Source organism: Pipistrellus hanaki (assembly GCF_964339955.1).
Source record: "Pipistrellus hanaki genome assembly, chromosome: 17".
NCBI classification, from domain to species: Eukaryota; Metazoa; Chordata; class Mammalia; order Chiroptera; family Vespertilionidae; genus Pipistrellus; species Pipistrellus hanaki.
In genome coordinates this window covers 11,760,753-11,774,580 of record NC_140519.1, presented here as the reverse complement: position 1 = coordinate 11,774,580, position 13,828 = coordinate 11,760,753, and the positions used below count along the sequence as shown (strand labels likewise).

General features: G+C 38.3%; 1 long non-coding RNA gene across 2 annotated transcripts in view; it reads left to right on the top strand.

Annotated features, from left to right (window-relative positions):
- LOC311612266 overlaps positions 1–11,023 on the top strand; it is a 50,101-nt gene extending 39,078 nt beyond the window's left edge. The window contains exons 3-5 of one of the 2 annotated variants that reach the window (XR_014793264.1): positions 152–219; positions 3,745–3,839; positions 10,072–11,023. This is a non-coding gene — a long non-coding RNA (uncharacterized lncRNA). Of the gene's footprint in view, positions 1–151; positions 220–3,744; positions 3,840–5,932; positions 6,716–10,071 lie in introns of those variants that run through there. The other variant, XR_014793265.1, reaches the window with a different exon arrangement.
- Positions 11,024–13,828: the final 2,805 nt, after the last annotated feature.

The following is a 13,828-nucleotide window of genomic DNA, read 5'->3' as shown; positions in this document are numbered from 1 at the left end:
CTCTGAAGATGTGACCTTACAACTCTCTCTCAACCACATCCCTTCCTCATGTCCCTGATCTGGGCCACGCCCCTAGAATAGCACAACTCTCCTGTCCTTGGTACATTCTGCATTTCAATTTTTTTTTAAAACAATTTTGCTTTCTCCACAGAATCTTCCATTTTACCATCTGTTATAACTCCATGATAAGAGAAAGGAAAGAGGAGGAAAATTAAGTTGGTAAGTATTTTGAAGCCAGATGAAATAATTGGCCAAGTTTCTAAACAGTGGAACAATAACAGTAAGGAAGTCTTACTTGCAAGTCCACAAAAAAGAAAAGAAAAAGAACCACACTCATTGGAATAGAGTCCAAAGCTTAGACCACATATGTCAAACACAAGGCCCGCGGGCCAAATCCAGCCAGCCAGGCCTTGCAATGTGGCCCGCACCGCGCTGTCATCACTGCACTCCGCTGTCAGTTTATGACATTGTCAGTTTATGACTGTTCAGTAAACCATTCGGCCCGCGATTTAGGCTGGATGTTAGATTTTGGCCCCTTCTCTGATTGAGTTCGACACCCCTAGACGGTAGCTCTCCCTTCCTGCCCCTTCGACTTCCTGCCCTGGAAACCACTGCTGTCCACGGGACCACAGGGTAACAAAGGTACACACTGAAACACCTCTCCTGAAGGCCAGATGCTGAAAGGGGTATCTAAGGAAGACCGAAAAATCAGCTATGATTGAGGAGACAATAAAAACCATGAAAAACAATTATGGAATAAGAAACCGGCGGCAGCCCTAACTGGTTTGGCTCAGTGGATAAGAGCGTCAGCCTGTGGACTGAAAGGTCCCACGTTCGATCTGGTCGGGGTCATGTACCTTGGTTGTGGGCACATTCCCAGTGGAGGGTGTGCAGGAGGCAGCTGGTCGATGTTTCTCTCTCATCAATGTTTCTAACTCTCTATCCTTTTCCCTTCCTCTCTGTAAAAAAATCAATAAAATATATATTTAAATAAAAAGAAAATGGCTGCAGAAAAGGCAGAAGGAAAGAATTTGATAGAGAGTTAAAAAGAATAATAGTGCCTTAGTCCCTTGAGTTAAAATCTTTTAACTTAATGTGCCTGATGGATATGATTGTGTCATTTCCCATCATTTTTGCATTTGGAGAAGAAAAATCTTCTATTGGCATATTAAGCTTGAAGAGCAGGCCAGACAATCAAGGTCAAGATGCCCCATTGGTATTTGAAGTCATGAGCCATCTGACATGCTCACCACAAAGAAAAGGGGTCATACATAACTCTACTCTTCATATCTATCTATCATCTATCTATTTCAGAGAGAGAAAGGGAGAGAGAGAGAGAGATAAAAACATCAAGGATGAGAGCAAATCATTGATCGGCTTTCTCCTGCACACCCCACATTGGGTATCAAGCCTGCAACCTGGGCATGTGACCTCACCTGGAATTGAACCATGACCTCCTGGTTCATAGGTGGACTCTCAACCACTGAGTCATGCTGGCCATGCAACTTTACCCTTTTTGAGTACTCCTCCAATAAAGAACTCTGTCCTTGGGATCATTCTAATTACCAGTGATTTACCTCATCCATACAATAGCAGTCATTGGAAATGCATAGCTAACTAGGATTCCTGACATTAAATGTGGTGAGGGCCCAGCTTGTGGAAGGATTTCTGAATGGTTCCTGAGTTTGATGTTAAGCACAGAGCATGACTTTCTGATAGTCATGATGCCTGTAGATCGCAGTGGTGATGACTTGCTTGTTACTGGGAACATTCAGTCTTCCTGGAGATGCCTGTGTAGAATGCCTGTTAGTCAAGGAACTCAAGCACCTGGCAAGTGACTGACTCCCAACTTAAGTAACTTGGCAATTTTCAGCATCTGTGAGTCTATGACCCTCTTCAGTCCTGTTTGAGCTTTAAGCTGAAATGTCCGCATATCAGAAAAACTACTGCTATTCAATTGCAAAGTTCCCATGTGTCTAAACTTGAACTTTCCCGCATTCTCTCAGCCTATATCACCCTCCATGAATTGAGAAAGTCAATAAACCTACAATCATGCCACAGAAAACAGTATTCTCTAGGATAGCCGCAAACTGCGGCTCTTTGGCCTCTTGAGTGTGGCTCTTCCACAAAATACCACGGCCTGGGCGAGCCTATTTTGAAGAAGTGGCATTAGAAGAAGTTTTAAGTTTAAAAATTTGGCTCTCAAAAGAAATTTCAGTCGTTGTACTGTTGATATTTGGCTCTTGTTGACTAATGAGTTTGTTGACCACTGCTCTAGGGCTACATTTATTTGTCATCAATTATGTGATATTATTGTTCTCCCAATAACACAAGCTAGAACCATGAGACTTATTTCTGGGTCCTCTGGCCCTCTAACCATCTAACGTGGCAATTCCGGGTGACTTGGCAGGGCCCATCGCTGCCTAACACCTACCAGTGGCTTCATTTTTCAGATATAATTTCATACCCTCAGTGTGGCAGACAGAACCCTCATTCACCGTGATCTTCTTCATCATGATCTGGTGGACCATCGTGCTTTGCCTTCTCCTATCACATTTTATTTTCAAGCAACAAGCAATGTTTAATTTCCCTGGCATACACTAACACATAGCTGCATCTCAAATGCCTTGCTTCCTTTTTCTGTCTGGAAAATATTTATTCTACTTTTGAAACTTGATCAGGTTTCACAATCGTTCTCTAATGACTTCTTTATTCTACTTCAATATCTAATAAATCATTAAATTCTTACAAATCTATATATAGCAGGTATCTGTTTACCTCCAAATATTATTACCTCTAAAGTAGCATTGTAGAAATATACAGAAATATAATATGATCCACATGTGTGATTTTAAATTTTCTAGGACTTAAGAGAAAGGGGAAGGGGAGGGAACAACCCAAAACAGGTGAATTTAATTTGAATAACGTTTAATTCACATCAAAAGCTCATTCTTTAGAAATATAATCAAAATAAAAATTATAAATGAAACAATTTTTTTAAATGGGACATTTATAATTTTTTTATACTAAGAGTCTAAAATCTGGTGTTTATTTTATACTCTCAGCTCATATCCACTAGACTTGCTAAATTTCAATATTCAATAGCCATATAGGTGGTGAGTTGGTCAACCTTGGTTCATGGTCAAATCCAGCCTAATACCTGTTTTAGTATGGCCTGGGAACTACCATGTATTTTTACACATTTAAATTGTTAGGGGGAAAAAGAACAAGAATAACATTTTAGTGAACCTGAAAATGATATGGAATTCAAATTTCAGAGTCTTTAATAAAGATTTATCGGGGCATAGCCATGATCATCCATTAACAGATTTTCTGTGGCAAATTTCATGCTGAAAATGACAGAGACAATTCATTTTGAGATATGATATGATCCTAAAAGTTTAAATTCTCACCATCTGGCCCTTTAGAGAAAAAAAGTCTCCTTTCCAGGGTTCACTCTGTACGGACCAGGATCATATATTCTGATCTCTGCACTCTGCACATGGCTGCCACACAAAAGAGGCTCCATAGTGTCAGAATAGGATACATATGATAAACCCAATTAAATAAGCATTTATTGTATAACCGCACACCCTCTCTAACCTGGAAGTCATGCCTCAGAATTTTCCCAGTCACCACTGTGTTACCAGAACAGTAGTCTCCATTCAAATAGGTCTGGGTCTAAGTTATAGCTTTGCCCTTTGTGTAATCTTGTCATTTACTTACCCTCTAACTCTGTTTCAGATTCTGCAAAACGGGGTAGAATGCTGCTTAACTCACAGGATTGTTCCAATGATTAAATGAGATCATGCATATCATAGCATAATGATGGAAACATGGTAAGTTTTCAATGAATATTAGCTATTTGTAGCACATACCTCTACTGTTTCCTAACCTAATGTATTCCGTTCAATAGCTTTATATCACTCTTTTTTTAATATAATGATAGTTTAGTTATTTATGGTTTATAAAAACTATAGGTATTTATTTATTTTGGCAAATCTTAGCCCAATTATGGGTTAGTTAAAAATAGTCTGGACACCAAAACACATTACTAGAGTGTTATAAATGGATGTGTCTCTTAAATGTATATAAATACATACTCTATTTAAGTGGAAATAAGAAATACCTTCCAAGGAATAAAAAGGTGTTTCCCTATAAAGAATATGGGAGAAATATTAATTAGAAAGCTTTTCCAAGTTTAGAATCAGAAACACAGATTTCAGTAATAAACTATGTAGCTATTCCCCAGATTCATGCAATATACACTTTCTAGAAATCACAGTTTAAAAATTAACAATGGTGTTTAAACATTGTAAACTATTATTAAATTTAATATCATAAAATTATTCAGATCTCATAGTTCCATTTATTTTCATTCTTGAAATGTTAACATGGCTGGAATGAATTCTTTGGACAGCTACGTTTCATTTGGGTTTTATGAGTCCTCGGAGTGAAGGGAGGAAGCGTGCTGTAGTTTTCCAGACACAGAGAATCCTTGGCTAAGGTAAACTGGACACACGCCCGAGGGACTAGCATGAAGAAGGTAGCTGGTCTCTTCTCCATACTCTTCCAGAATCAGTGACCTTGGAGGGCCTGAGCATGGCTGAGGCAGGACAGTCCTGTCTCCTGTGTGTCTCTCATCCACTGCCTTTGAAATCAGCTGGGCCCGCATGCTTGGAAGCTGCACAGAGGTGAGGCGGGAAATAAAAATATGGCCTAGGATTTGTGGTGCTCAGGTGATCCGGGCACATTTCTCCGAGAGCCACAGCCCTACAATAAGTTGGACTGGTCACTGATCTGCTACAGCTCAGAGCGCTCTAATCCATTTTACTGAAGGACTCCTGCCTGGTCCTTCCGTCAGTCTTTCAAATAGAGCTTGTGCTTTGGTTTTATTTGAAATAATTCTTCACTAAATTCATAATCCCTGATTTTGTCAAATTATGCAGATGCAGAAAGTGTCCAGGCCTTCTTTGTGGACAAAATCAAAGTGCTTAAAAACTCCTAGGACAGGCAATGCTCACATGTAATAGAAAATGCCCTCCCCCCCGGCTGACGTACTCAAGCTTTCTCTTCACTTTAATGATTTCTGCATTTCTAGATTTTTCTCTCCTTAATAATTAAAAATCGGATAAAGAAGTCACTTAGCTTTTTAATTTAGCATACATCAAAATATAGTTATTATTTCTACGTATTCCATGAATTTTAAAAATACACTTGTTAACACCCGTTCAATGGATGGATTCACTGCCCATGTTAGCACTGCATATGTAGAACTTGTTCTGTGTCTACTTAATTTGTTTTATATTAATTATATTAATTGTTTTGTATTGATAGGCTTCTTCTCAACAATTATGAGGATTGAGATTTTTACCATTTCACAAAAAAAGGGGGGGGGACTTAAATGTATTACATACATAGAAACATACATAAGGAATCTAAAAAAATAATTTTCATTTTTTTGATATTTGACAATGGAATGTTACAGGTTATTACTAAAATTAATATGATTTTAATTGTTGCTTGCTTTGATAGATTTATTTCATGCATCAAACCTACTTTTTGAGTTGTTATTATCATAAAATGGTCACTAACAGCAATGCCCTCCTATTATTTCATTATAGCAATAATGAAATAATTATATTGTCCTTTGCTTCCTTGGACATAGTGATATGTTCTTACAAAAAAAAATAGATGGATTTAAATGAGAGAAGCCAACTACCAAATGAGAAAAGAAAGAAAAGAAAAGGTCCAAAATTTACCTTTGATCTATGTGACTGATAAATACATACCTAGTGTTACATTTCTGTAAATAACTTCAACTTTCAAAAAACTCTGTAGTGTGTTATAAAACTAGCACACAACTAATCGTTAAGTGTGTGATTATTCATCAGTTTCGATTCAAAATAACACAATCATTTGGTTTCTTTAGACTCCAAGTACACATGGAGTAGTCTCTTCTGTTAAGTCAAAGTCCTATCACTAATCACGGAGGAACAAAGATATGTCCACATTCTGAAGGAACATGGGCGTCCCAAAGCTCAGATAATGAATTTTAGCTCTCTCTGGAGACAAGACTTTCCTGTATGTAGCCTGGCATTATTCCAAGATTTCTCTTTAAAAGTAACTCCATATGTGTACTGAAAATAAGCTAGTGATGTTTTAAATCAACTGGAAAGGGAGGCTGTTCTTTTCAATATTTTTTCCCTGAGCATAACTTTGAAGTGCAGCATTTGGGGATTAGGAAGGTTTGGGTTACCTGCTGCATGAAGGCATGGAAAATTATTTGAAAGTGCCCTTTTTTTGAGACTGTGCTTTAAACTTATGAAATATCACCTGTGGTTAAGGGGAGATATGCAATTCAAAGCATTTCTTCAACCTAGAGACAAAGAGTTAATTTTAAATTGTGATTATATTTTCCAAGTTTTCGCTGGCTGCGGGATCATAATCAAAAGTTTGTGGTTCGCTTATTTTAAAGGCAGGAGATGATGGGGAAAAGTAAACGCTATTAAATTAAAGAAAAATATGGGTAAATTTATAATGAGTTAGGTACTGCGAGCAAAACTGAGCCTAAAACTACAGCTTACCACACTCTAATGATGGCTGCACAGCAGGTATGTTAAGTGCTTCCATTTTCAAATAAATTCAATTCGCATCTACTTCTCAGTAATGCGTTCTGCATTTCCTTGATGCATTCAAAGGCTTGAGAATATATATATATATATATTGATAATATTTTTAGCTAGGGAAAAGTTGCTGTATTGGAAAATTAGCATTAGATAAACATAAAGAAAAAAACATAGTTGAGTAAACATCCTTTTTCAGAAAGCAAAGAAACAGTAATAATGTTTTAGTTACATCATGAAAGATATCCTTTGCCTAATATATCAAAGAATCCCTTCTTACAGCTACATAAAGACTAATAGCATTTTTAAAAGATATTAATGGTTATATAGTTACATACCTACTTTAGTATGCAAAACATTTCACTATATAGTATAAAAGCAGGAATATGGCAGTAACTTCTGTTTAGGAGCACCATAAAATCATATAAAAATGACAAAAAACCTAATGGTCATTAAAGTCAATGAAAATTGTGTTAAAAATACTGCTTCACAGGTATTATAAAGAAATTACTTTAATTATAAACTCATTTCCAAAGTAAGTTAACATTTATAAGTAGGTACATTCTTTTAAATGCATATATTTTAAATGTATTTGCGATGTGGTTTAAAGCTTATGGTCAAACTGGAACATTCCCCAGCACAGATATTTAATTAAATTAACAAATATTTACCAAGTGTATCTGTAGTTTCAGGTAGTGTGCTAGGGGCTGAGGACCCAGTTAAACATATTGAATATTAGCTATTAATGTGTTAACCTGTTAACCGGGGAGTTCCCTTTTTAATGACGAAACCTGTAACGGGCGCGTACTCTTTCACTAGGACGTGTCAGTACGTCACGCCTGGGGGATGTAATTTTATATTATTATTTTTTATTTATGCTTAATGAAAATAAATATATAAAGCACAAAGGAAAATACAAAATTACAAAAAAAAATAGAAAAGAATACCGACAAAAAAAATGGAGACGTCGAATTAAAACATTATAAATTTTACAAACAATGATAAAGATTACAAAAAATAGCCGAAACCGGTTTGGCTCAGTGGATAGAGCGTCGGCCTTCGGACCTAAAGGTCCCGGGTTCGATTCCGGTCAAGGGCATGTACCTTGGTTGCCGGCACATCCCCAGTGGGGGGTGTGCAAGAGGCAGCTGATCAATGTTTCTCTCTCATCTCATCGATATTTCCAACTCTCTATCCCTCCCCTTTCCTTCCTCTCTGTAAAAAATCAATAAAATTTTTTTTTAAAAAAAGATTACAAAAAATATATACCGTCCTTCTCGGGGCGCAACATATATTTCAAGGACGTATTCATATGCCCTACCCGTTCCCGATAGTGTTTATGTTTGACGTATTTATAGGTCCCGCTCAGTTAATTAAGAAGAAAAATATGGGAAGGAAAGGGGGATATAATAGTTTGGGTGCACTGTGTGTGAAGGTTGTTGAAATTGTAAATATAGAGGCTCCAAAGCATGTTTGAGGTGCTTTTGAGGAAAGACTTAAGTGGCACACAGGAGCAGAGCCTGAGGAAGCTGGAGGACGTGTCCGGCAACACGGAACCACGTGGGAATGAGTTGGTGTCCTATGAACCGTGAAGGCGGCAATGAGGCTGCAGCTGCATGAAGGGAAGTGGAGACATTGTATCTGACAGGTAAAGGAGGCAAGTTGGGTAAGACCTTGAACACCGTGCAAGACCTCGGGACTTGCCTTTGAGGGAGCTGGAGGACTTTATGCAGCTGAATGACATAATGTGAGTTACTTTGTAGCAGACCACTGCTATCCTGAGTATAGAAAGGGAAGTGTGCAAGGATGAGGGAAGTCAGGAGAGAGAAGAAAAGTTTAAAGAGGAGCTGGTAGAGCTTAATAGAAGAATAGGGAGAAGAAAGGAATGGGGGAGGGAGCAAAGCAGATCTGCGGGAGGGAGTGAAGAAAAATATTAAGGTGGGAAGGAAGGAAAAAGGGAGGGAGGACAGGGGTAAAGATAAAGGAAAGAAGGAATGTGGGGAGGGAGGGAGGGTAGGAGAAAGATGGGAAGAAGGATGATGGAACAGAAGTAGGAAATAAGGAGGAAAGAAAAGTCTATAAATGATGAGTCAGTAGGAAAAGTCTTGCATAAAAGAAAGAGAAAAAGTATGTGAGAGGGAGAAGCCAATAAGGAACTCAAATACAATTGTGTATAAAGGGGATAAGATTTAAAAAAAAAAAAAAAAGTTAATAGGAGCAACCAGGCCGGCAGGGGAGGGCAGTTAGTGGTGACCAGGCTGGTAGGGGAGCGACATTAGGGGGATCAGGCCAGCATGCAGAGTGGTTAGGACAGGCAGGCAGGTGATCAGTTAGGTCCAGGATTGTGAGAGGAATGTCCGACTGCCAGTTTAAAGTCTAAACTGGCAGCAGTTGGACATCCCCTGAGGTCCTAGATTGGAGAGGGAGCAAGTTGGGTTGAGGGAATCCCCCCCCCCCCCCATGCACAAATTTTATGCACCGGGCCTCTAGTCTATACTAATAAGAAGGTAATACGCTAATTAGGGCGGACATCTTCCAGGCAGCTATCCGGATGCCAGTGGCTGCCTGAGGCTCAGGCAGCCATTTGTACAGCTGTGAGGCCTGAGGCTTAGGAAGCCATGGTGACTGCCAGTGGCAGCAATGGAGGGCTGATGGGGAAAGAGCCTTCCATAATAAGCCAGGTCACCTCCGGCAGAGGGAGGTCAGACTATGGCTTAGGCTGGGGGCAAAGGCAGAGGCAGTTAAGGGTGATCTGACCAGCAGGTGGCAAGGCAGAGGCAATCAGCCCGGCAGGGGCCAAGATAAGGGCAACCAGGCTGGCAGAGGGGCAGTTAGGAGCAATCAGGCCAGCTGTATGGGTGATCAGGTAGGCTGGCAGACGGGTTAGAGGTGATCAGGCAGGCAGGCAGGCAAGTGGTTATTAGCCAGCAGTCCTGGATTGCAAGAGGGATGTTAGACCAGCAGTCAGACATCCCTGAGGAGTTCCAGATTGAGGGTGCAGGCCGGGCTGAGGGACAACCCCCCCCCCCCCTTGCATGCATTTTGTGCACTGGGCCTCTAGTATTAAAAGAATTATAATGGATGAATACATCCAGTGAATGTAATAATTTCTTGAGTTGTTGGTTGTTGTTTTTTTTAGTTGAACTTACCATATTGTTTTTTTAGTTGAATTTGTGATATTGGTTCACAAAAACCAAACAGGTTTCAAGTGTACAGCTCAACAAAATATCATCTGCACACTCCACCACGTCCCCTTTAGCCAAAGCGAAGTCTCTTTCTGCCCACATTTATCCCCACTTTGCTTACCTCACACCCTCCCCTTTTCCATCTGCCTATCAGCACACTGTTGTCTGTGTTTATGTATTATGTATATGTTTTTTGTAGAAATTTCTTATTACAAATTTAAACATGGTCTTTATTGATTTCTTATTTTTATATTTTTCAGATTCACATATAAAGAAAGCCAAATAAACAAAGCAGACAATGCAATGTCAAGAAAATTAACAAGACATTGACAAAAAAAGAACTGGTGGAATTACTATAATAGTGCTGGAGAACAATTTAGTATGCATTTTTGAAATGTGTATGCCTGTGACTTAAAATTTATACTTATGGGTATATCATAAGAAAATACTATACAGAATATTTACTGTATGTTCTAAAAAAGACATGTACAAGGATTCTTATTGAAGCCTTGCAACTCAATATCTATCAAAAGAGAAACAGAAGCATATCACAGCATAACCAAACAATGGAATAGTATACACCCATCAAAATTTAGAAACCCAGTCCTAGCTGACTTGGCTCAGTGAATAGAGCATCAGCCTGCAGACTGAAGGGTTCCAGGTTCAATTCTGGCCAAGGGCGCATGCCTGGGTTGTGGGCTTGATCCCCAGTAGGGGGTATGCAGGAGGCAGCCAATCAATGATTCTCTCTCATCACTGATACTTCTATATCTATCTTCGTCTCCCTTCCTCTTTGAAATCAATAAAGAAATATATATTTTTAAAAATTTAGAAACCCAAGCTATGCATATCAACATTGGTCTCAGGCATAATATTGAAATAATTAAATAAAGTGTAAAACATTTTATACGGTTTTGAAATTATGTCAACTAAAATCATAAATATACATATCTAGATATGCCTTTTGTGATATTTATATTAACAAAATATAAAAGCATGCTTATAAGACTGGACAGGAGAACATGGAGGATTACAATGTTACTGGTATCAAAAAATCTGATGCAACTGTCACAGAATGTTTTCATTTCTTCCTTGTGTGTGGATTGCTCTATATTCCTTTCTACATATTTTACATCTTTTTTAAAGAGAAGACCTGATGGTTGTTTTGTGTGTGAGAGTGTGAGTGTATGTGTATGCGCCTGTGTGTGTGTGTGTGTGTGTGTGTGTAAATGGAATTAGAAAACTTCCAGAAATTGAGTTATTATGCTATAGAGTTGGATTACAACTGGAACTATTAAATCAATTGTAAAATATTTGGCTCTTAGTAAAAGGTTTTATAAAACTTTATTATTAACTTCACTCAATGTATTTTTAGCATTTTTCTTCTACTAGAGTTTTTCAAAGTCAAATATAAATTCACAAGAGGCACAGTACATGGAATGCATGCAAGGGGCTCAGCCCTCGTGGCCCCCACTGCCTCAGCCGGCCCTCACAGCCCGGGCTTTGTATGGAAGGTCACCCGGATGGCTGTCCAGAAGGTCGCCCAAACGGTCTTCCAGTGCTGTTCACTCTAATTAGCATATTAGTTCCTTATTACATAGGAGAGTATTTTTCAACCCAAAGTGAAAAGGGAGGAAACCAGCTACATCCTAAAAGGAAAGTTCCAGCCTCCACACAACCCAGTTAGAAAACTAAGAGAGACTTCATGGGGAGAAAATTCACCACCAGCAGATGTGGTTAATTTTCAATTGTTGATATTGAACAGGAACACCTCAGAGATCCTATAACCTGTGTTTATGGATTGTAGTTAAAATGGCAAAAGGACATATTCTGATACTTCTAAATATTTTATAATACAAGGCATTTATGATAAAGGATAATTTAATTCACAACATGTTGGACTTCTTCTAGCATTCTATTTATTTAAACTTGAAAGGAAATTATATCTTTAACCTGCACTAAATGAGTTTGGAAGTAATGAGCAGTATAGTAATATAGAGTGATTTTGTGAAAAGTAAATGATTTTATTTATAGGGAGGTGAGTGTTCAACATAATATGTGGAATATAATTATTTTTTAATAGTGTAGATTGTAGAATTCTTCAAAAAATGAATGGAGTAATAAAATATGCAAAGTCCTCAAAATTAGTAATTTGATTTAAATATTAGTTATTAGAAAATATTTGATATTAAAAATAGATTATTACTAATATAGGTACTATATCATTGTATTTTTCAAATAGATAAAGTAGCAAAAATTAAAGCTTGCAAGTTCAAGTAAATATTGTATTAAGTATAATTAGGTTTGCATTCTGGATGTTTTAATAGTTACAGGAATAGAACTAATACAAAATAATATTGAATGTATAAATAGATAATTCTGATTAAATGGAAACACAATAGTTACATAAAGACAGATTATGTTGTCTATAGCTTCTATTGTTCATTCTTTATAGCCATCTTTCTCATGCCTGCTATTGGTTATAAGGGTGTGGGGAAGGAAATTACACAACACTGCACTGGCTGAGCCTATGCGCTCTGGCTGCAGAGCGCCTGGATTTGAATTCTATAATCTCTCGTTCATTTTCCTCCCCTTTAACATGAAGCTTGTTGTTCTGTGAAAATTCAGTGGAACAATGCAGAAAGGTACCTCCTGTTTGGCACCTGGTATGCGCTCAGATTTCATCAATCTGCAGCCAAAGTATTATTACTTCTGTTAGAAAGGAACTAACAACAACCAAAGGTCTCTGGCTCCTCAGCATCTGCTTTGGGCACTCCTTAACACCTTCTCATTTAAGGATCATTTAGAATATCCAATTTGATGAAAACCATTAACAATTTTCAATTATTTTTAAGGCAAAGATCAAAATTGATAACATACACATTAGGGTACCGCATAATATCACTTTTACCTTTCTCAACAGCCTCATCCCTAACATCTTTCCCCACTGCTTTTTACCCTACAGTCACACTTGGCCCTCTCAAAGTCACCAGCCTCCTCCTAATGAAGGACAACTTCATATACATGCAACCCTCTTACCCAATCAATTCCCACCTAACCTTTAGATCTATTGATAGGTTAAAAATTCAATTGATCCGAATATCCCTGGACACTTTCTGAAGCCTTTTGCTGAGGTTAGCTCTGCTCTACAATACACACTTCTTAAAGTTTGGTGATTAGTTTTATTGTGACGTGGTATTTTAATATGTGAATGAAGAGTGTTGTCCACTAGGAAATATTTAATCAATTAGAGCAATTGCCCATGACTGTATAAAGTTCTTCCATCAGAAGAATGGGAGAAGAGGGATCTGAGAGCTGGCGAGAGAAGTTAGACCTTGTTGGGTCCACAGAGCGAGGGTAGGTAGAAAGAGTAGGCAATAGAAGCACATAATTTGGGGAAATTTAAGAGATTTAGGAGTTAGGAGCTCAGAAAAATGTTATTGCCGGTGGAAGTGGGGTTCTTGTGGTGTCATGAGGAAAAGCAATTCCAGGGACCCACAGGGAGGATGAGGTGTGGTGGAAACATTTATTCCCCTTAATCTGTCTTATTCCAGGGATGCATCAGCCAAGAATCCAAAAGGGTAGAGGGAAAAGTATTTTCCTTCCTCTGTAGAGCCATGGGCTATACCATCTAGCTTCAGTGTGTAGTAGATTGTATCATCTATGATTTTATAAATGTTTGCACAAAGAAGAAATCACCTAACAACGCATTTCTCAGAACGTGTCCCCATTGTGCAGTAGCTCATTTCAGCAAAATTACACATAGCAAAGGCCACATGAGATATAGAGGGAAGGCTGCCAAGGAGAGAGTCTTCAGAGAAACCAGACCTGCCAACACCTTGACCACAGACTTCCAGCCTCCAGAACGGTGAGAAAATACATTTCTGTTGTCTGAGCCACCCATTCTGGTATTTTGTTATGGTGGCATTAGTAAACTAATGCAGTTACCATGAGCATTATTTGTTTTGCTAGAAGAAAAAATTAACTTGCCAAATAGCGACATTTAATACCTACTTC